General features: G+C 34.1%; 1 pseudogene; it reads right to left on the minus strand.

Moving 5' to 3' along the window:
• Positions 1–3592: 3592 nt before the first annotated feature.
• Positions 3593–23461, minus strand: part of LOC143640448 (axin interactor, dorsalization-associated protein-like) — a 36380-nt pseudogene continuing 16511 nt past the window's right edge.

Here is a 23461-nt window from a genome sequence, read left to right on the forward strand (position 1 = left end):
CTGAGAAAGAATGAATGAAACTTCAAGGCTTATAATGTCTTTAATCAGCAACTATGGGCTGAATTAAATACTTTTTTTTTACAGATACTCAAATATATTTTATTTAAAAATCAATTAAAGCAAGTCCTGAATCTGTAACTACTGTCTTTAAAACAATGTTTCTAAGAACTAGCTCTCCAGAGCTGTAATTTTAATTACAGCAATTTTAACAGTGCATTTTAAGAGGTTTAAGATTTAAATAAAATTATAAAAGCCTGGTACTTTTGTTTACTGCTAGACCATATTCTTCCATTCTTTAAAGTTCTAGAAAGTAATAGGATTGTTGAAACCTAGAACATATCATTGTTCTTTTTATGTCCCCTAAGTATTCTCAAAATAGGGGCAAAAGCTTCAGTGTGAAACAAAATCTCTGTGAAACAAAATCTCTAAACTACTGAAGATGACTCAGAATCAAAAGGAATTTGAGTCCGTTAGGAAGAATTCAATCTACATAGCCTCCATTTAATATCAGAAGCAGCAGCTGTGTGTAAGAGGAAAACCATATAATAGCTTATGCCATTTTTAAACATGTAAAATAAAATTTAAGTCACAAACACCAATTTTGAATGTATCTTTCAACCTCTATAGGACACAAGGCAATGCTGAAGTTACTATAACTTCTAATTTTAAAATAGCATTTAAATAAAGGTGATGTCAGCTAGGAAGATAGATTTTCAAGGGAAGGCAGATTTATTTTTTTATTCAAAGCAACAGTAGTTTTCCCTCTAAAGCCTTTTTTGTATTTATTCTATTAGTAAGCTATAATGTGTTCTACGTAGTTTATCTGAGCAGTTTTGAACCCACCCATAGTTGCCTCTCCTTACATCCATCTGATTGTACCACTTCTGTAGCAAAGCCCAAGGTAGCTGCCCATATACCGGTTGTGAGAGAATACTGTCCCTTGATTCAATTATACTTTTGTATCTCAAAAGTTTTAGAAGTCCTCTCCAGCAAATTGTGTTTGAGTTTAGTTACTAAAATCATTTTATTTGTGAAGCAGTAGTGTTTCAACCTGAAAGTACTACTGCTATAGTTGTAATTATTGTCCAGTGACTCATCCCCTCCCACACTAGAAAGTAAATTTAAACAACTAATTTGTGAGATACAGATTGTTTTGTGTTAATTGCTTCAAGATAAAACCACCTTTTTTGGCGAGGGAGGTTTGGTCATTCAGGTCTGAATTAAAGCTAAGCTGATGACAATGTTCAATTTAAGTTTGTTTAATGCTGATGAAAGACATTCATACAAAGCATCCTCTTTTTTTTCACATAACCCCATTCTTTGGTGGCAGCTGGGGTTGTGGCTTGAGGTAGAGTACTTGCCTAGCGCAGGCAAGGCCCTGGGTTTAATCCTCAGCATCGCATAAATAAATAGAGGTTAAAAAAAAGCATTCTTATGTGAAGGATGCTAAATGTTTCTTCATATAAATTATCACTTTGAGGGGCTGGGGTTGCGTGTGAGGCACTGGGTTTGATCCTCAGCACCACATATAAATATAAAGGTACTGTGTCCATCTACAACCAAAAAAAAAAAGGTTTGTTTTTTTTTTTTAAATTATCACTTTGATATACATGTTTTATAGTCTATGAAAAAACAGAAAGAACAATGTATCAGTTTTGCTACATTTTAATAGTAGATTTTAAGGGAGCAACTTCAAACATCAGTAACATCAAACAAAAAGGTACTGAGTACTCCACAGGGTACAGAGTGCTGCCAAGCACCTTGGAAAGTTTACATGACATGGAGAAGATGAGGCCCTTCTCTTGAGAAGTTTACAGTCTGGAAATTTTGACTACTCAGAGTTTCAGTTGAGTGAACATTTTATTAAGGCAAATTCTTCATTTCCTAGAACTACTGTAGACTGAACTATTTTTTCACTTGTGAAATTAATCCAATCCAGATGAAAGAAAAGACTAAATTTGGTTGAGAATTCTTTCAGGCTCATATAGTTTTATTAACATTCATCTAGTAAACAAAATTGACCTAACAGACAACTGAAAAATTAAAGACTAGATCTCTTGAAGTGCAAGGGCTAAAAAACTGTTATTCGTTTTAAAAAGCAAACACATGGTATGATTAGGGTTTACACTAGTTTAAAAATAGGCCAAGTATTGCATTCCCTTCATGCATTGTTCTTTTAAAATAGTGAATATTAAAATACATGGGTTCTACATGTAACCCACAAAAAAGCTCCTCACAAATCTTTATGTTCTGTGTATCAAATATCCACCTTGTGTACATGAAAGTTTTATTTATGTCTCATCATTAAGTTAAAAGTAATGTAAATGGTGAAATTATAATAGGCTAATGACCTGCATATTTTCATATGAATGTCAATATATCTAAATAGGAAATAAATGGCAGTTGTATCTACCTATATTAAAAAAAAATAGAATATCTTTCCAGCTTTTGCATACTCATCACTTTATAAAGACAAGGTATGCAGGTTTTAAGGTTTCACAATCAGTTGTCAGAAAAACAGCAGTTGTTCCTGCAGTATCTCATTAGCATCTGACTCAATTATTTTTAGATGACATGATTTAAACCCACCCAAAAATTTGTAATTATTCTGAGAGAGATGGTTTTAATGTTAACCCTAGAATCATTAATGTTAACCCTAGAAACAATAGCAAAGTGATGTAGAACAACTAATCAACATGACTAAAAATATGCTCACTTTCAGAAAAACAATCTGGTCATCTGGAAAAAAATCACATCTACAATCTGGGGGGCACTCCCATATAAGATATTGATCTGGTCAAGGCACACTATTTCTAAGTAGAACTATCAGATGAGGGTGAATTTAGGCCAGCTCTAAGGAACAGCCTATAAGACAGACCATAACTGATCCAATTTCCTTTCAAAGCAATCTGGTACTATCCTACCCACTTCAATTCAAAAGTTTGAAGTTAATTCAAATCAAAAGACCATATTGGAGCAAAAGTGAGCAAATGTGTAAACTCTAGCACATTCTTATTGCTGTATTTTAAAGTTTGAAGATGAGCATACCTACCACAGCAGTATTGTTCCAGGAAGCAGGGTAGGAACAGTGGTAAATTAGGAAAAAGATTATTAATTGCACAATTAATAGAAAAGTAAAAACATGTTTCAAAATCTACAATAAACCTTGTATCCAAAGGAGTCATAACAATGAGGTGCTGGACTTTAGTTCTGTGGTACAGCTTTGCAATGGACTCACTGGCCTATAGGTACGGCTCACTTCCTGCCTCCTGAAGGATGAATATGCTACCTAGAGCTATGATGGTTTCTACTGAGTGGTAAAATTCACAGAAATTCCACATTACTCATGTCAGAATCATTCCTTGTGCAAAGTTTGATGTAGATGAAGATAAAGTGGTTTCTTGGTCAATAACTGCAATTTCTTTCTTTTAAAGTCAGTGGGTTTCTTGTATCTGTAACCACAATAGAAAGATGATTGTTTAAAATACTTTGATGATTGATTTACTCCAATGTTACATTCTCGATAAGAGGGACTAAGAAGAAACATGAACCAGTAACCATTAGAACAGTATGAATCCTATATGTATATCATTTACATTTCTATTACAATTGTCCCAGGTTTAATCTCATCCATCTCCATGAAAGCAAAACACTTGGTGCTGGTAAACCTTTTTTTAGGCTTGTAGTGTTTGAATTCAAAGAAGATAGCTGCACCTAAGGAATTAAAACAAACCACATAAGCCAGAGACCACATATTTCTTATGTGTCACCAGAAGCCTATGATTTTACAAAGTAACATGTGTCAAACAGTCTGATGACACAACTGTTGATAACTCACTGTGGCTGTCACTCCAAGCTCTTCTACCATGTCTGAGTGACATTTCTCCATATCATTTAATTCTACAAAGTACAACAAAATTGTATAGCAAGAATGTAAGTTATGTACACAGGTAGAATCATAAACTACCAAAGAATATAAAATATTAAATACCACAAGAAAAACAGAAGTTACTTAAGTATCAGTAGTACCTATAGAAATGGTTTCAATAAGCACCTATATTAGATAGAATAGAAATTTAAAAGAGTTCCTTTGATATTTTATTTCTCTCCCTCCTGAAACCATCATGTCCAGACTGTCCTTTCCATATTCTTACAAACTAACTGCCAGTTATAGCACCTTTTTACCCAATGCATCTTATTGAAAGAAAAAATAATAATTCTTTAACTGTTAGAAAGTAATCATTAGGTTCCTAAAAGGACTTAAGGTAATTATTAGAGAACCTGCTTCCTTAACTCTGTATTATGAGAAAAACTTCCCTGTCAAATAATATTTAACCACATTATTACACAACTAGATAATGCAACTGCTAATTCTCATATTTTTTAAAAAAATTGTTGATTTGACTTTCTTTAAGTCAATATTCATAACTATGTGACATAAGATCTTGTGTTAAGTACACTATCAACACAAACCCAGATAAGTACTGTCCTTAAGAAGTCCTTAAGAAGTCAGTAACTGATAATTACAAACCTTTGGTTAATTTTTCAATATGCTTCTGGAGCTCAATGTCCACATTAAAATGAACATATGTATCTTCTTTTCTTGAAGCCACAGGAGTATCTGGCCCAGGAGTTAAATCTATGCCATTCAGATCTGGAGAAACAAATAAGTTTCTGCTTATGAGCATTCACATATACAGACGGAAAATCTAGAAACTGCAAAGGTCACAGTTCCTAAAGAGGCATGGAAAGAGCTGAGTGGAGATTCTCAGGCTAAGAGATTCCTATTTGATGTGACCAAGTATGTGAGAGTTGTTGAAGTTCATGGGGTATGTGAAGAGAAATGAATATAGACTCGATAGGAGACCTCATGAAGGGGACAAGGAAGCCTTTACATGGCCAAGTGGGCAAAACTTGATCTTCATAGTGAAGTGGTAAAAAGAACAAACATGTTTTCCTTAGGGAATAGCCCACTATATTTTTCTATGCAAAAAAAAAAAAATCTGGAGTATATAATTTGGCACAATGGAGCTCTGCCACCAATTTCTAACTTTGATCAAGTATATGGCTTATTTAGAAAAGTCTTTAAACATAACCTTATCATAATTTCCCTGTTAAGAACCCAAAATGGATGAGAACAGCCAAGAAAAACCCTTTTGTTAATGAATAATTTTTCATATATATTATCTAAATTCTGGTTATACTGTTTACAACATACCCTGAATTTACAACAACCAGATGGTACGTTATATATAGTTTTAATTTTCTGGGTTTTAAAATCTCAGTTTAATCAAATTAAACATGGACTCATTTAATAACTCCTCAGTTGTTGGGGTTCGAGTGTGCAGAGTTTAGCTCCCTCAGGCCTGACACTTTGCAAGAGCTGTGGCTGTGATTTAGGTCAGCTGAGGCAAACCTCAGTTAGGAGGAGGAAACGTTCTCTTCCCCTTATCGCAAGTCACAAGCTCTGCATGGTTTGGCCAAGAGGAAGAAGCTTCCGGCATACTTGTCCTGGGAATAGTACATTCTGAAGAGATAAATGCCTGCTCAGGGGAGTAGACAATGTCTACAAAGAACTTTAGGAGGGTACTTATCAAATAAGCAGGAACGATCTGAAGTTAGCTCTGTGTATCCGCTGAGGCATGTTATCTGGGCAATGTGGGCAAAGTGTTATTGAAGAATTGCTTGCTTTGTTAGAAGAAGAATATAAAAGGAACTTGCAAATAAACCTCAGCATGCAGTTGCAATTGCTGCCTTTGCGGTTATTTCGTGACCCTTACCCAGGGACCCGAACGCACTAGACGTTCACACTCAGTGTTTATGTGTTATTCATTTATGTGTCTCAAAAAGCTCAAAAACAATTTAGTACATTTAATAATTAAAAAAATATTTACATAAAAATATTTCAGTTTAACATATGCAAAGGTAACTTAACATTTACAACATCATTAAATATTTTTGTGTTTTAAGTATACTTTCTGAATGAGTATGCAGTTTTACCAAATGGTCTATCAAACAATGTAAATATTTTCCAGTACACTATATATTTGATAACTGGTAACATCGGAATTTAAAATTGTACCAGTATTAGTGCTGTGGATTATGTTCTTTAAATAAATCTTTTTCTTTGTGGTCATATTTTTCTTTTAATTAGCACTAATGAACCCATGGATCTGACTTTATTTCTGCAATTGATAAAAGTTTCTCCATTTAATTTCAGCACCAATCTGTTCCTTTGGTGCAAAACTACAGATTAAAATAAGCCATTTGTACTAACTATAGTTATTTCTGTAAAATGGTATAATTTATTCCTTAATCACGTCATCATCCCACGGGATTGCTTTCAGGGCATGGATGTTATGGATGCACCCTACTTCCCTGTCCCCTAATTTTCATCTGCCTCTGTAGGACTCACCTATGTAGATACCTCAGTAGCACAGGAAGAAGAGGGGCTGAAGCAGGAGAGATGGGAAAACAGGAAATGGGGCTTTGTGTAGAAAACTACACACCCATGGAAGGTGAGGAGTGCTATTGTTAATCTACATCCTGAAGGCTGTAGCTGCTGTTAAGGACAATGTGTATGTTTAGTCCGCACGTTAGCTGGAATCTAAAGAGCAAAAATCTATACAAACTCAAAAGCAAGTAGGAAATATATTTTGTAAGTCTTTCAGAACTATGTTCTGTTATGATCTCTTCTAGGATTTTGCCTCATTATAGAATGCATTAAAGTAAGTTGTCACATATACAAGACCATCCCCTGTCAAAAACTTTGTCCCATATGAGAAAAAACATAATGCAATTTGCCAGTTATTTACCCTTTACACTAACTGTAATATAGGGATTGATGCACTGTCCAGCGTCTTTCAGACCAATTTTCTCAATCCTGATAGTGAGTAATGTCATTCCCGGTTCTGATGGCAACCTTGGTAATAAAGTACCTAGCAACAGAGAAACCTCAATAAAAGTTAGCTCCACCAATAATTCAGAGTAAATACTTTGACAAACAGAAGATATAGCCTACCTCTTAAGAACTAGCTAGGCATTATGTATTTTTATTTCCAAAATTCATGAACATCTGATTTATACTTTTTTAGAAAAATATTTAATTTTACACATAATATATCTGCATTTCCCAACCATACAATCACCTTTAAGCAGAAATAATAATTTCTATAATAATAGTGTATAGTATGTATAATAAAAGTTTGTTAAAAACATCACTTGGGGAAGCCCAATTATACATAATAGTATAATACGCTCACATAATATTTATATTCCATATGTACTTCTATATTATTCTCAGCATCTTAATATGAAGTGGTAGAACAAAGACAAGAAAAGCTTTTAAAATACTTGTTATTCTGTTCTAAAGTCTGAGACATTTAATATCAGAGTTGATCAATACATTCTTTCCTTTAGTTACTCCTAATAAAGAATAATTTACAATTTGATATTTATGTTTTAATTTAACTTTATAGTCTAACTTCTATTCTTCATTCTATTTTGTATGATTTATTCTCAGAAATTAGTACTATACAGACTGCCATATAAAAGGGCCATTTGTATAACTGAACATTTTCCCCAAAACCAATTAAAAATTTTTAAAACTAAAAACCCAAGCAGAACAACATGACAACATTCACCCACCAAGAACATATGAAGGAAGAAATCAACTGTTCAGTATGTTCCCTTTTTTGAAACTACCAATAGAGAACAGATGCAAATAAGCTGATTTTAATCAAGTATGTATACAGAACCTCAAAATACATTTAACAAAAGATTTTGGTTGATGTTTTTCAAGTTTCTATTTATCAATGTGTTATGCTACTTTTAATGATGAGTTATTTGAAATACATGAAGCAATTAACACACTATATTTGAAAATACACATTTGATTGATGGCAAATGTGGCTTGAGGAAATTTTGGGAGGTGATGGGAATGTTCTGAACTTGTATAGTAATGACAGATGCAAAACTCTATAGAGGTGTCAAAAATCAATGAATTTTATTCTTACAGAGGGAAATGTTATGATATACAAATTATACCTCAACAATGCTGTTAAAAATGTATTACTTTCTAATTTAAACAAATATGAAGACAATACAGACAAATCCAAGAATGGGAAGGCCTGGAGGCTGCATTCCACTGTTGCATTAACAAACCTAAATGGGCTCAGGCTGATATCATTAAATATATACATAATACCTTTTATGCATCTTCTTTGATTGACAAATGAGGGTACTTTTAGAAGAGGGGCTTGTACCTGGACATCTGGGATGAACTTCAGAGAGCTAAGAAACACCTCTAAAATTTTATGAAAAATGTGAATATGTATACATTTATATTTATATACATACATATTCACATGTATGTATATCATATATGAATTTTTCTGCAGAAAAGTTCATTCTATTATGTAGTACATGGCTGTATAAATATGCTACAGTTTATGTACAAATTCTTGTGTTGATAGATATTTGAATTACTTCAAGTGTTTGGATATAGTTAACAAGGCTATTATAAATACTCTTCTGAACATTTTCTCGTGCCCATAAGCACCCATTTCTGAAACAGAGAAATCACTAAGTCACCTGGCATGTTACCTCCATACCTACTATGTAACGACAATCCATTTCCCAAGGTGGTTGTGCCAATTTTTATTCCTAGCCCAAGTGCAGTAGTGTTCCCATTGCTCCACATACTCACTAGGTACTGTTTTCTCAGATTCTTCATGTTAGCCAATTTTGGTATCAAGAGATCAATCATTTTAATTAGCATTTCTCTGAAGATTAATAAGGTTGAGCACCTTTTCGAATAAATCAAATAAATGATTTCCTCTTTTCTGAAGTGTGTTAAAATATTTTGCTCGATTTTTTATTGAGATGTCTATCTTATTGAGCTGTAGGAGGTCTCTATTATTTTGCTGGACAAATGTTTTACAAATAGCTTCTTAGTAGTTTTCTTTTACAAAGACTTTTTGTTGAAGTAGAGCATATACATTTTAAAATGTACAAATTGTTAGCACAGTTTGCTGAACTTTCACAAAGTGAATACACCTGTATAACTAGCATCAGATCTAAGAAAGATATGATCAGCCTCCTGGGAGTGTCCTTCCCCACACCCTATTCAATTCACTCTTTCAAAAGATAGCAACCGTTGCTAACTTCTAACACCAAGTATTAGTTTTGAATGTTAAGAATGACTTTTGTCTGCCATGGTGTCTTCTGATTATGATAAATACTTATGACTAGTAATATCAAATTTCTTAATATCTTCCTTCACAATCAGTGCTTTCTATGTTATATTTAAGAAAACTTATCCCACTCCAAAATCATAAAGGTATTATCTTGAAAGTATTTTATTGTTTTGCCATTCACACTTAATTCTATATGTCACACAGAATTATTGTCTATGGTGCATAGTAGGAGCTTTAATTTCATTCAATTTCACATAAATACTCAATTGTCTCAGCACTACTCATTAAAAAGACTGACATTTTCCACCACTGATCTGCAGTCCCACCTCAATCATAAATCATGTGGCAATCACTTTCTGAGTTTTCTGTCTTACCGGACTGTTTATCCTCTTATCACTAATACAGTATCTTAATTCTATAGCTGTATAAAAGGTCCAGGAACTGCAATAAAAATTCAGATGAGTTTCAGAAAGAGTCTATCTTTATAAATTACTTCTTCTAATTTATGAACTAGTATATATCTTTACATTTTAAAAATCATAACATTTATTTAATAGAACTTTATTTGACCTAAAAGCCTTCAGAAATAAAGACCTACAGATCCAGGGAAAACTCCCATTTTTATGTTTATGTTCCATGAAGAATGGATGGCCATGTAGAAATGACTGGAAAGGGGGTGTGAGCTAATGGTAAAAGGCTGCCAGGATCCTAGCAAGCCCTGTCTGGTCAGATTCTTCTTGGCCTCTCTGTATAGCCTTCTTTCCTTCTGGACCTAAGGCAGGTCCTGTCTGAAATGAGGGTTTTTAAGGGAGGGGGTAAGGGAGGGTAAGGGGACAGGAAGGAAATAGCAGGGAGGGTAGAGGAGAGAGAGAGAGAGAGAGAGAGAGAGAGAGAGAGAGAGAGAGAGAGAGAGAGAGAGAGAGAGAGAGAGAGAGAGAGAGAGAGAGCTTTCTAGGTTTTATGAGAGAAGGCTTTGGGAGAGAAGGGTGAAGGACAGGAGGGCAGGAGGAGGGCAGAGGCTTTGCTGCCTAGGTTGCTTTCGGGATTCCAATCTCCTTCAGTTAGAAGTTCTCAGCAGGCCAAAACCCCACCCTTTGGGCTATCATATTCTGATCTGACCCTGCCCACCTTTCCCCTCTCCCTCCCTCCTCCTCCCTTTCTCCTTTTAAGAAAGGAATGTGTAGATCTTTCCATATTCTAAGATCTTCTTTGATTTCTCTGTTTAGGGTTCTGTAGTTTTCATTGTATAGATCTTTGACTTCTTCTTTAATTCTCAAGTATCTTATTTTTTTTTTGAGGTTATTGTAAATGGGGCAGTTTTCCTCATTTCCTTCTCAGAGGCTTTGTCACTGATATACAGAAATGCCTTTGATTTATGGGTGTTGATTTATATCCTGCTCCTTTGCTGAATTCATTTACTATTTCTGGAAAGATCTACCTCACTCTTGGGATAGGCAGAATTAATATTATCAAAATGACCATACTACCAAAAGCACTATATAGATTTAATGCAATTCCAAACAAAATCTCAATGGCATTCCTCATAAAAATAGAAAAAGCAATCATGAAATTCATCTGGAAAAATAAGAGATCAAGAATAGCTAAAGAAATCCTTAGCAAGAAGAGTGAAGCAGGGAGTATCGCTATATGAGACCTTAAACTATACTACAGAGCAATAGTAACAAAAACAGCATGGTATTGGCACTAAAACAGACTGGTAGACCAATGGTACAGAATAGAGGACACAGAGACTAACCCACAAAATTACAATCAGCTTATTTTAGAAAAAGGTGCCAAAAACATGCACTGGAGAAAAGGTAGCATTTTCAACAAATGGTGCTGGGAAAACTGGAAATCCATATGCAACAAAATGAAATTAAACTCATAACTCTCACCATGCACAAAACTTAACTTAAAATGGATCAAGGACCTAGGAATTAAGCCAGAGACTCTGTGTCTAACAGAAGAAAAAGGTAGGCCCTAATCTTCATCATATGGGTTAGGCCCCAACTTCCTTAATAAGACTCCTATGGCACAAGAATTAAAACCAGGAATCAATAAATGGGATGGATTCAAACTAAAAAGATTTTTCTCAGCAAAAGAAACAATCTGTGAGGTGAACAGAGAGCCTACATCCTGGGACAAAATCTTTACCCCTCACACATCAGATAGAGCACTAATCTCTAGGGTATATAAAGAACTCAAAAAGCTAAGCACTGAAAAAACAAGTAACCCAATTAAAAAATGGGCCAAGGACTTGAACAAACACTTCTCAGAAGAGGATATACAATCAATCAACAAATATATGAAAAAATTTTCAACATCTCTAGCAATCAGAGAAATGCAAATCAAAACTAAGATACAACTCTAATCGGAATGGCAGCTATTATGAAGACAAACAACAATAAGTGTTGGCAAGAATGTGGGGAAAAAGGTACACTCATACATTGCTGGTGGGACTGCAAATTGGTGTAGCCAATCTGGAAAGCAGTATGGAGATTCTTTGGAAATCTGGGAATGGAACCACCATTTGACCGAGCTATTGCTCTCCTTGGACTATACTCAAAGGACTTAAAAACAACATACTACAGGGACACAGCCACATCAATGTTTATAGCAGCACTATTCACAATAGCTAAACTGTGGAGCCAACCTACATGCCCTTCAGTGGATGAATGGATTTTTAAAAATGTGGCATATATACACAATGAACTTTTTAAAAAGAGAATAAAATCATGGCATTTGCAGGTAAATGGATGGCATTGGAGAAGATAATGCTAAGTGAAGTTAGCCAATCCCCAAAAAACAAATGCCAAATGTTTTCTCTGATATAAGGAGGCTGACTCATAATAGGGTAGGGAGGAGGAACATGGGATGAATAGATGGATTCTAGATAGGGAAGAGGGGAGTGAGGGAAAGGGAGGAGGCAGGGGATTAGCCTCCTAATGAATGTGGAATGAATGTGATGGACATCATTATCCAAAGTACATGTCTGAAGACACAAATTGGCTGTCAACCTACTTTATATACAAACAGAGATATGAAAAATTGTGGTATATATGTGTAATAAGAATTGTAATGCAAAAAAAAAAAAACCAAGTACATGTATAACGTGAATTGGCGTGAATATGCTTTATACAAAGATATAAAAAATTGTGCTCTATATGTGTAATAAGAATTGTAATACACTCCATTGTCCTGTATTTTAAAAAAAATAAAATCAATAAAAGAAAAAGAAGGGAATTGGGAGTGGGTAGGGAAAAACTGTGGAATTAACCCAAACTAACTTTCCAATGCACATATGTGAATATACAATAATGAAACTCATCACTTTGAATATCTATAAGATACTAATTTTAAAAAATGTAAATAAATAGATCAGTAAAGTGGATCAAAGGGAACAGTGGGAGGGAGGATGGGGAGGGTGAAGGGACTGAATTGGAGCAAATTATATTCCATGCATTTATAATTAGTCCAAATGAATCTAATGTCAAGAATAACTATTATGAACAAATGAAAAAAAGAATAATGACTTCACTGCTTTTATAAAATGCATTCTCATAAACAATTCAATCAAGAGAAATGAAAAAAGTAAAAGAGAACGTACAATTCAACATCTCACCAACCATAACAATTATTAAGTCACTCTTCCATCTTTTTCCCTAATTTCAAGATTACTCCAGTTTCCTTTTCCTTTTGATATTCTTTTCTTTCTTTCAACAAAGGTTTATTTTCTACATAAAATTCATATATTTCTTTTGTTGAATTTATAATAAGGTCCTTGATATTATTTAATACTACTATATATATTATAATAGTTCATTTTCTAACAACTATTACTTGTTTGAGATAGAGTTGATTTGTCTGTACAGATTTTATATCCAGAAACCGCATTATCTTATTAATGAGTTATGAATAGGTTTTTTTGCATATTCTCTATATATTCATAAATATGCAAATAAAGAACATCCCCCCTTTTATATTTCATTTTTCTTATCCTAGTGCAGTAGCTAGGGCTTCCAAAACAATTCTGATGAAAAGAAGTAATAGACACTCTTGTTTTGTTCAAATTCATCATTAAATGATTTTGGGTTGTAAATGTCATGTAGCCATGTTTTATCAAGTTAAGGATGTTTTTCTGTTCTTTGCCAAGAATGGTTTAAAATCAAGGCTGTATTTCAAACTTAACTGAGAACTTTTTCTGCATTGTTGACAACATTATGAAATCTTTCCCCTTAATCTGCTAATGTGAACTACCTTGATAAATTCTGCTAATAATATATTTTTAAAAATCGCTCATTAGTTCATGGAGATTTTCTGAATTATTTTCTACACCATCCTATGTATCATAGTTTATTCAGTCAATCTTCATATGGCTACATTATTTCTAACTTTTTATCATTATAAAAAACACCTCAACAGAGAATCTGGTATATATGCAAGTGTTTTCCCCTCTTTTTCCTGCATTTTGCGGGTGCACCTTCAGAGTAAATTCTCAGGAATGGGATTGCTAAGGCAAAAATATGTACTTATATGTTGTTAGAGAATGCTCAATTTCCCTCCAAAGGAACTCTACCATTTTTCTATTCCCACCAGTGATTAATAAGTACCTATTTCCCCTAAGACTCACCAACAGTAGCTTTAATTTAGGTTTTTTATTAAAAATAAAGTTGAGTATCTTTTTATATGTTTAACGGGTATTTTTAAATGTGTGTGTGTGTGTGTATGTGTGTGTGTGTGTGTGTGTGTGTGTTCGCACGTGCGCACACTCGCTCATGTTGTCTGTTCCTCTCATGTATTCTGCTTTGGTTATTACAATTAAAATTTTTCTTTATATATTATGAATGTTGGGTTGGGATGTAGCTCAGTGGCAAAGTGTCTGCCTTGCATTTGCAAAATCCTGGATTCGATGCCTAGTTCCAAAAAAGACAAAAAAAAGAACCCACCCTACCCCACCCCCCAAAACCCCCAAGAATGTTACCTCTTTTATGTCTTACCTCTTTACTACCCTTTTTTTGACAGTCAAAAGACGATTGCTTTACAACTTTCAAAGTCTTTTTGATGTTAAGATTATTTTTTTTCCAAGTTGATATTAAACTTGTTGTTACTTTGGGGTGAGTCAATTTTATAACCTGTTATCATCTAGATCTTTCAGTTGAAATGGTAGGGCTGATGCTACATTCCTTAACAACAATCTTTTTGCCTGAGATTACACAGTAAGTTTAATGTAATCATTATGCTTCAAATAATTTAATATGGAGGCAGTGATTGCAAGTCTGAATTTCTTGTTTAATTCAAGGTAGAATGTCAAACATTGTGCTCCATGATGAAGGAAGCTGACTGTAATTAAGATCATAGATTACATAGAAAGGTGCCTATTTAAGGTGTTTCAGAATGGTCTATGATGTGCTCTCTCTATGCATGGTCAACTCCTACATACTCAGTGAGTCCTAAATCTGGCTAGATTTATTGAACTCCCTCAGCCCTTCTTTTTGCCAACCTATGACATTGGTGCACATCTCTAATTATAATCATGTGCTTTTGGCTCTGTCTTGCTGACTACACAATAAGCATCCTGAAAGGTGTGGGAACTGTTCCTTTTGTAGTATGCACAAGGAATAAACAGATCTTTATTGAAGAAATATTTTATTGAATGAATGACTGAATTTCCAGTTCTAGAGGTTATCATGCTTTAGTAAACAAATGGCTAGAGAATCTATATCAATGAGTGAAGAAATAATAAACATAAAAGAAGATCAAATACTAAAATAATACCATACCATCTATAGCTCCCAGGTAAGATGAAAAAGGTTGCATGTTTTTGCATCAAAGATAAAACCATGATAGTTGTAAATTGAGCCAATGCATTAAAAGGAAGATTTATAAGTGAAGAATTAACATATCCAATTTCATAGGGTAATATGAGAACAAGTCAAGTACATTCATAAAATCTGAAGACTAACAAGGATAAGAAAGAAATCACTACACACAATCCAGTGTAAACTGTGCTATTCCAGCTAAATCATGTGCTCTCAGATCTAGAACAGAGATCAGAAGAAATGTTCTTCCACATGGAATTGCTATGTAAATAAGAAATAGCTAACACTTGTGAGTATTTGTGATGTGCCACGTACTGTCCTAATCCTCTCATCTAATCCTCACAACAATAGTTTAGTTCTATTTTTCAGAGGTGAAAAGTGAGGCATAGAAAAACAAATTATCCATAATCACACAGTAGTTTGGCTACAGAGTTCATGCTTTTAACCATCATGTCCCATTTTAACATCTTTATTTTAATTGTCCCTAAAGCCTTAAAAGGAACTGCAGGAGAACCTCCCCATCTCAAGTTTCTGCAAAGTTCCTTTTGCCATGTAACATAACAGTCACAGGTTCCCAGGATTAGAATATAGACATTTTTGTGAGGCCACTATTTATGCCTTATACTTTTAAATATGGAAAACTCTAAATGGCTACAGCTGTCCAAACCAAGTTTTCAATAACATCCCAGGAATGTTATTGAGCTGTCACTAAGAACTCCAAGTAAGGGAGTGATTAAAAAAGAGTAACATTTGAACTTTGTACACTGGGCAATGCACATTCACAGGAATGGACAGAGACTGAGTAGCCCAGATAGCAATATGATAGGTCTTTAACACTCAAATAGCAGTGAGCAGCAGGACTGTGTTCATTTGGTTAATTCCACTTTCAGTTTTTACTGCAAGACAAAGAAAGCCATTGGTAGCTGGTGAGCCCCAAGTTGTACTGAACACAGAAAGCACGTCTTTTTCTGACTTATCTGCCCCAACCACCTCTTATGCACCAACCAGAGCAAGCATGCTCTCACTGGTGTCAAAAAGAGTTGGAAGGAATTACTCAATTCAGTGGGAGTTTTTGTGAGAGGAAGATTCTAAGCCTAAACCTAAAGACAACTCTGATAAAGTAATGACAATGAATTAGAAGGTTTGGAACCATTTCACCACATTACTGTAATAGGGGACACCAAAAAGTTCATTTTGTTGATGGAAATTATTTATTAACAGGTAGTACTTGGGTAAAAACTCAAGTTGCTCTATTTCATTGTGCTTCATCTGTGGAAAACAATTTATGAAGGTAGCTATGGATCCCCCAAATGGCTGTTTGTTAAATACAGACGAGTTCACTCAAGAATGTTTTAAAAACTGTGTAAAAGCGGCCTGACCTAGCCAAGAATGTTACAGCCACTTCCACTGTGGAGAGGAAAGGGAATTGTGCAAGTAAGGCCTCTGCCTCTGCTGGGCACCCCACAGCACTGACACAGACCAAACAATGAAGCACCACTCTACCTGCAACAGGTACAGAAAAACAATGGGAGAGCATCTGAAGCCCCCCACCCCCCGACCGCAACTTCTTTGTTCCAAGAGAATGCTGAGAAAAATGAAGGTCTGAGTATCAAGTAGGATGGCCTCACATTCAATAGTCTCTCTGTAGCCATAGAGATCATGGAGAATCAGACAATGAAAGGACCACCAGCCTGAAGATGAATCTGGAGTGACATGGATATGAAGGTCAGTGGGATTCTTAAGACCCTGTCCTCACATGCAGAAGGGGAAGTCATTTTTTTCTTTCAACTTTTTATTTTTGCTTTTTAAAAATTGCTATTGTTTATATCTCATATCATACCATAAGGACAATTTCTAGTCCAAAATTGAAAATGGCATGACAGTCTTTGTCCAAAATAGTACATTATTGTCTAGGTCAGAACATTAAAAGAGGAAAATTACCAAAGATTATATTTTTTTAAAACACTGATTTGAGTTTGCTTATTGAGTAATTTCATTTGCTTGGCTTTTTACATAATATTGTACAAATGTTTGTCACAGGCATTTACTTCAATAAGAGGTGAGTCAGTGTTAATTTTGCCTTGGTGCTTGGTGAATTAAATGTCATGAATAAGAAGTACAAAATTTTTATCCATACTTTTAGGACAGAGATGTACCTGATATCTAAAATGTAAACTAAGCATTATCATATGTATATGATTATATATGTCTTCTTTGTTTTAGATTTATCATACTTGTAAGTAAATTCAGATGTCTGATACTACCAATTCAAAGTCTGTCACACACTTTTTTTAAGTGCACATTTCTTTGTAATTTTAAAATGCAATAAAAAGGATATATATAAAATAATATTTTCTAATATTTTGGGATAATTTAAACATAATTTAAAATAATGGTATTGTCAAATCATTATTTGGTCATAACATTTTGTAGATGGCACAAAACATGAAATGGGTCTTAAAAATCTAGCAAGAGAAAAATTTTGCAATTTGTACTGCACATCTGCAATTTGTACACACATAAAAATTGTGTGAAAATATGAAAACACATGCACAATTTCTTTTGGGTGGTAACTGATTAGTAGTTGAGGAACTGCTCCAACCTTTCAAAATAAAGAGTAAAATCATAAGAAGTTTGTTCACTTTGAAATTACATTAAAAGTTTGATAAAAATCTTAGGGGTCATTAGCTTCAAATAATAATATTTCTAAGTCTGTCAAAAATTATACCTGATTAAAGTTGTTTGTATATAGGTTATATGAGTATGTTCTTGTTTTTATTTTCTTTATTGACTGGTACTAGAAATATGTATTTTTCTGTGTTCAGAAATATGTGATTTGGATAATGGCTGAATTCTTAAGTGTCACCATCTTATCTGGAAAAAAATAATAAATACTCTCACAAAACCTACGATTAATCAGTGGGTATATGTTTCATACACAGATGCTATTTAGCATGCAAGGAAGAGTTACTACAGGTGCTGGGTTAAAAATTTGAGTGGCCAGAGCAATTTCAAGAAAAAGCAGGCCAGATGTTGCTTAGAGCCTTGATGAAGAGCCTACTCAATAGACATTTCCTATGAACCAATTTCTGCAAAGCTCTGGAGAAAACCTTTTTTGAATTCAAGTGACAAGATTCATGGATTAAAAAAAAAACTGAGCCAGACATAGTGGTGCATGCCTGTAATCCCAGCAACTTGGCAAGTTAAGGCAGGAGAGGCCAGCTGGGCAACTTAGCAAAATCCTGGTTTCAAACTAAAAAAATAAATCAAAGAGCTGGGGATGTAGCTAGGTGCTAGAGTACCCCCAACTTCAATCCCCAGTACTACAAACAAACAAGAAACAAATTATAAAAAAGAAATCTTAAAATGTTTCCAAAACTGCTTGAGAGTGATAGAATATTAACAAGCCTTAAAACTATTGAAAAACAGCTAGGAGAACTACCAGATAACATTGAATGGTATTTTCCTTTCCTTTCAACATAAGTACATGACTGGATGAGGGACTCTGGCTCTGACTGTTTGGCTCAGTCTGAGAATTTGAGACTTTGAGAGGAAGGAAGTCCTCAGAGAGCCAGAGTCTAACTGCACACTTTGGTGGTATTTACTGATTAACCCTAGATATATTCTGAAATTCTGTGAAATAAGGATGCCTTAATATTCATGGAACAGCAATGAATATTTTGTTGCAGTGTTCAACTTCCTATATGCATGGGTAAGAAAAAAACTGCACTTTAGCTGAAAATGAAATCCATATTTGCTTAACTCTCAAGTTCAACTCAGGATTGAATATTTATGCAGGAAAGAAACAAGTACAGGTTTGATATTAAAGAAGTAAGATTCACTCTTCATTTTGAGTTTCAAAAAAACATTTTTTGTACATATCTAAGACTATATAAAAGATGAATAACAAATACAAATCTAGAATAATGTTGAAATTGCTAGGCTTATGTTTAGGCCACTCAGAAATGTTTTTTAAAATTTTGTCTAAAATTGTGTCATGGCTATTTGTGCATGTGGTACTAGGAAACGAATGTAGGGCTTCACACAAGTGAGGCAAGCACCCTACCACTGAGCTACATCCATAGTTCTTTCTATTTTGAGACAAATTCTCTCTAAGTTGTCCCCACTGGTCTCAAACTTGCAATCCTCCTGCCTCAATTTCTCAAGTAGCTAGGATTATAAGCATGTAATCCTGGCCAGCTATTTTTTTTAATTTCTATTACTTTGGTTTATTATTTAGAAGCTTTAATATTCAACATGATAAATAAATTTTCAGGTAATAAATGATAAGTTATAAATTTATATCCTCTATTTAAATGAAATCTACTGAGATTACCTTAAGAAAATTAAACTACTATTTGGACTTAAGCCAGTTAGTGTTTAAAGCAGTACACAAAAGTTACTGTTTGTCTTATGAGAATTGAAGGCTTTGAAAATGATATTAATGTCAAAGAAAGGTTTAACAATTTTTATTCTTTTCAAGAAACGTTGGATAAAAATCCATTTTTAATTTTAAAAGGGAATAAACTACTTTTGGTCATACCATATTTATATATTATACTTCATCTCATTAGCTTAACAGTAGTAGTGTTTAGCATGTGTGTTTGTCAAAACTCATAAAGCTGCACACTAAAAAAGATGCCTTTTATATATGTAAGGGACACCTTAATAAATCTTTTTTTAAAAAGAGCACAATAAGCTAGATGCTATGGCACAAGCCTGGAATCCAGGTGACTTGGGAGGCTGAGGCAGGAGGATCCCAAGTTTAAGACTAATCTCAGCAACTCAGTGAGGCCCTTAGCAACTAAGTGAAATCCTATCTCAAAATAAAAAATAAAAAGGGCTGAGGATGTGGTTCACTGGTAAAGTAACCCTGTGTTAAATCCTCAGTACCAAAAAAAAGTACAACAAACTTACAATTATATAAATTACATAAAATAAATGTAATAAAAATGTTATAATTCTTAGAAGCACCCTGCCATGATAATGTAGACACAACAGCCTTATCACGACTGAAATCTTGGATGTCCACAGTATAACAATTTTTTCCCATTCTACAATTAAGTTAAAGGTTAAATTGTCCTTCAATGACATTTTCAATTTTATAATGACACAGGCCCTTGAAAATATCATCGCAAATCAAATATAGCCAATTGAACTATATGTACTCTTTCTTACTTTGAGGAAAATAATTCAGGGAATAGAAGGGTTTAGTGAGCTTTCTGTATCTCTGAAATAAAATACCAAAATGCTATATCAGAATACAAAAATCTGATTACTTTGGGCTTAATCTTTCATAGCAAATAGACTTAATTTACAGAGTTTCTTTTCAACTCAGCAACTTGAACCCCATACAGACCTTAATCTGTCCATTTCATGACTTATATCATCTGCTTCAAGGATCTTGTTTGCTACAGAAGTATAGCTAGTGAACAAATAACCAAACCAGAAATTTATAGAACTGGAATCTATTTCAATTATAGCATGTGGTTTGAAAAGGAAATAAAAAATACAGAAAAATTTTAGCAAATTTATTTACCTCATCATCTCAGCAATCTTGAAATTTCCTACAAATATGACAAGTAAAATATAGCTCTTTCTTCATAAGGATAAGCAGATTGGAAATACTTACCTTGTACCAAAGAAACACTAACAATAACATTTTATAGTGACTGTAATTTTTCCAATAATCCTATGGTGTAGGACATTAGCACCATTTAGAGGTGATAATGAAAATACAGTAGCCACCACTACACCAGCAAATGAAAAGTATCATGCCAAATGCTTTGTATGTGGTGCCTTAATTTTCACTGTAACCCTACAAATTAGGCATTGTCAACATCTCCTTTTATAAAGAATTAAGTACAGTCACTTAACTACTGATTGGCAGATGTTAGACTCAAAAGCGCAGGTATCTTGTTTGTTTAAGCCTATACTGTTTATATTTCAAACGTCTTCTACCAAAGAGTATTTAAATTACTGGAATCTGACTTTAATTATGAAGTTTTCTGGATGATAAGTATATTATATTTAATTATACCATAAAGCATAGAGTCTTTTAAAAAATGCATCACAATAGTACAGTGTTATTTCTACACTTCCAAAAATGAACTAGTTCATCAGAAGTAAAAACTGTGCACTGTATAAGAACAGAAGAAAGTATAGAAGTGGAAGAGTCAAAAAATTTACTCAGGGTGCTTGACTAGGGTATTTTACAACCTTGTCAAGATCTTCCACAAATAAAAAGGACTTGCTATGTATTCTTTATTTCCCTGTTAAGGGCAACTGTTTAGTATCTGTTCCTCCAGGTCCAGGTTTCATAATCATATATGATTATTTAAAGAACAGCTAGATATATAAAGAAAATAATTAACATAGCAAACAGTTATTCTAGAAAGCCTACTTACAATGTTGGTCCATGGCTAGCATCTGGGAACCTGGATTTCAGCAGGATTCCCATCGTGCCCTGTTAAGAAGATCACTGTGCCTAAACGGTCCATGCAAACAATATGGTTTGTGCTGAACACTTGCTTTCTTCCTGGAGTCTGTAGTTTTGGTTCATGCTAACCCCAATAAGTGTCTTGTGCACTGAATCTCTACAGTGCTTCCCCAATAGACAATATTTTTCATTTCACAGGTGTGAAAGAATGTTGAGAGAATCGAGTACATATTTGACTCTGCTGGGAGAGGACTCTTAGAAGTTTGGTTTCCTCTGGAATTTGTCTGTGTGCCTTTACCCTTTGCTGATTTTGTTCTTGTGTTTTCTTGTTGTAATGACTCAGAATACAACTGTGAGTACAGCTATATGCTGAGTCCTGTGGGTCTTCCTAGCCAATCACTAAACATGGGATGTTTTGAGGATCCCTGACACAAATAGTAAGATACTTTCACAATAAACCGATAGCTACCGCTAACAGAATGGCCGTGATAATTTGCTTAAGATTGGCAAACTTGGAGATGTTTTACCTGCCACTAACAAGTACAAAAGCAAGTTCCAAACACCTGACCTTGAATTATATAATGTACATTTTTTGTACCCACCAGGCACTCTAGCAGGAAAAGAATCAGGAGACCCTGCTCCAGCACCACCTTATTCTTCATCTTCTTCAAATTCTAAATGCTCTTCCTCACCAGGGGCTAAAATTCTCCCATATAAAAAAGGACAGAAAAATTAGTGAGCTACTCCACTTAATACACCAGCTAACCCTCAAAGCCACTAACTTCCCAGATAAGATGCTGATTATTAGGTTAATGTTGATATAAATGTCAATGTCAATCATTTCATTGCTACCAATGGTATCAGTCATATCACCAATCCAAATTTGATAGGGAAAAAAATCCAGAAATATTTAAAAAACAGGCATAAAATAGATAATAAAATCAGAAGACAAAATATGGATGCTTATTTATTTACCTTAATGGGACAGGCTGAACACCAAATGGAAATTCTTTATTATATGTGAGAATATTCTTTAGGACTAGAATAAAGACATAGACAAACATTAGTCTTATATCTGATATCTTAGTCCTACATGTTATGTAAGTCTTATATATTAGTTAGTCTTATATGTTATATCTTAAATTGATACTTTTAATCGTATTTTATAGTGTATTAACCACACATTAATATATGTATTTTAAATTCCGAGCTTCACTATCATTTCAAGACTATGCAATTGACTACTGAGTGTCTTAGCAAAATAAAAATGTCCATAGTGGACTGCAGGTACCAGTATTTTCAGAGTACTGTAAGATCTCCAAGGAAAGTCTCAGAGCCCTGATAGAAAATGAACCATAAAATAGTTCTCCAATGTACAAGGTCCTAGGTGATATGGGGTGAAAGAGAATACCTCTTCTCCTGAAGTATTTTAACTAAAAGATTGATACTGAAGATGACTAATTAAAGAGAAATAGATAATCACATCTTATTCTTTATCCTAAGTAGATTTCCCTCAATACTTATCACACTGGTAAGGTTTGTAGCAACAAGGTTATAATTCTAATATTCCTTTTATGATGAAATTTATTATATATGTGTACACACATATATACATGCATATGTGTGTGTGTGTGTGTGTGTGTATATATTTACACATGTGTACACACACACACACACACACACACACACACACACAGAGCAGACTCTCTCCTCAGGGAAGTCATCAAACAACATAATGCTATCACCTCTTGTGTCCTGGTTGATTACTTTCTGGAATGTAAGCCTACAGACAGATGTTTTACAATTCTATCTGTATCTGGAAAAGTATTTTATGAAATTTATTGTTTCATTTCCCAATTTATGGGTTCCTAGTGACTACCTGCAATTATTTCAAGGTGAATATTTAGGATTATTAATTGGGCAACCCATGATTTTTACTCTAATTACTCAGACTTTAATTTTGGAGTCTTGCAGATTTGAGTTAAAAGGAGTATGGCATATTGGAT

This window comes from Callospermophilus lateralis, unplaced genomic scaffold (assembly GCF_048772815.1).
Source record: "Callospermophilus lateralis isolate mCalLat2 unplaced genomic scaffold, mCalLat2.hap1 Scaffold_279, whole genome shotgun sequence".
Classification (NCBI taxonomy): Eukaryota; Metazoa; Chordata; class Mammalia; order Rodentia; family Sciuridae; genus Callospermophilus; species Callospermophilus lateralis.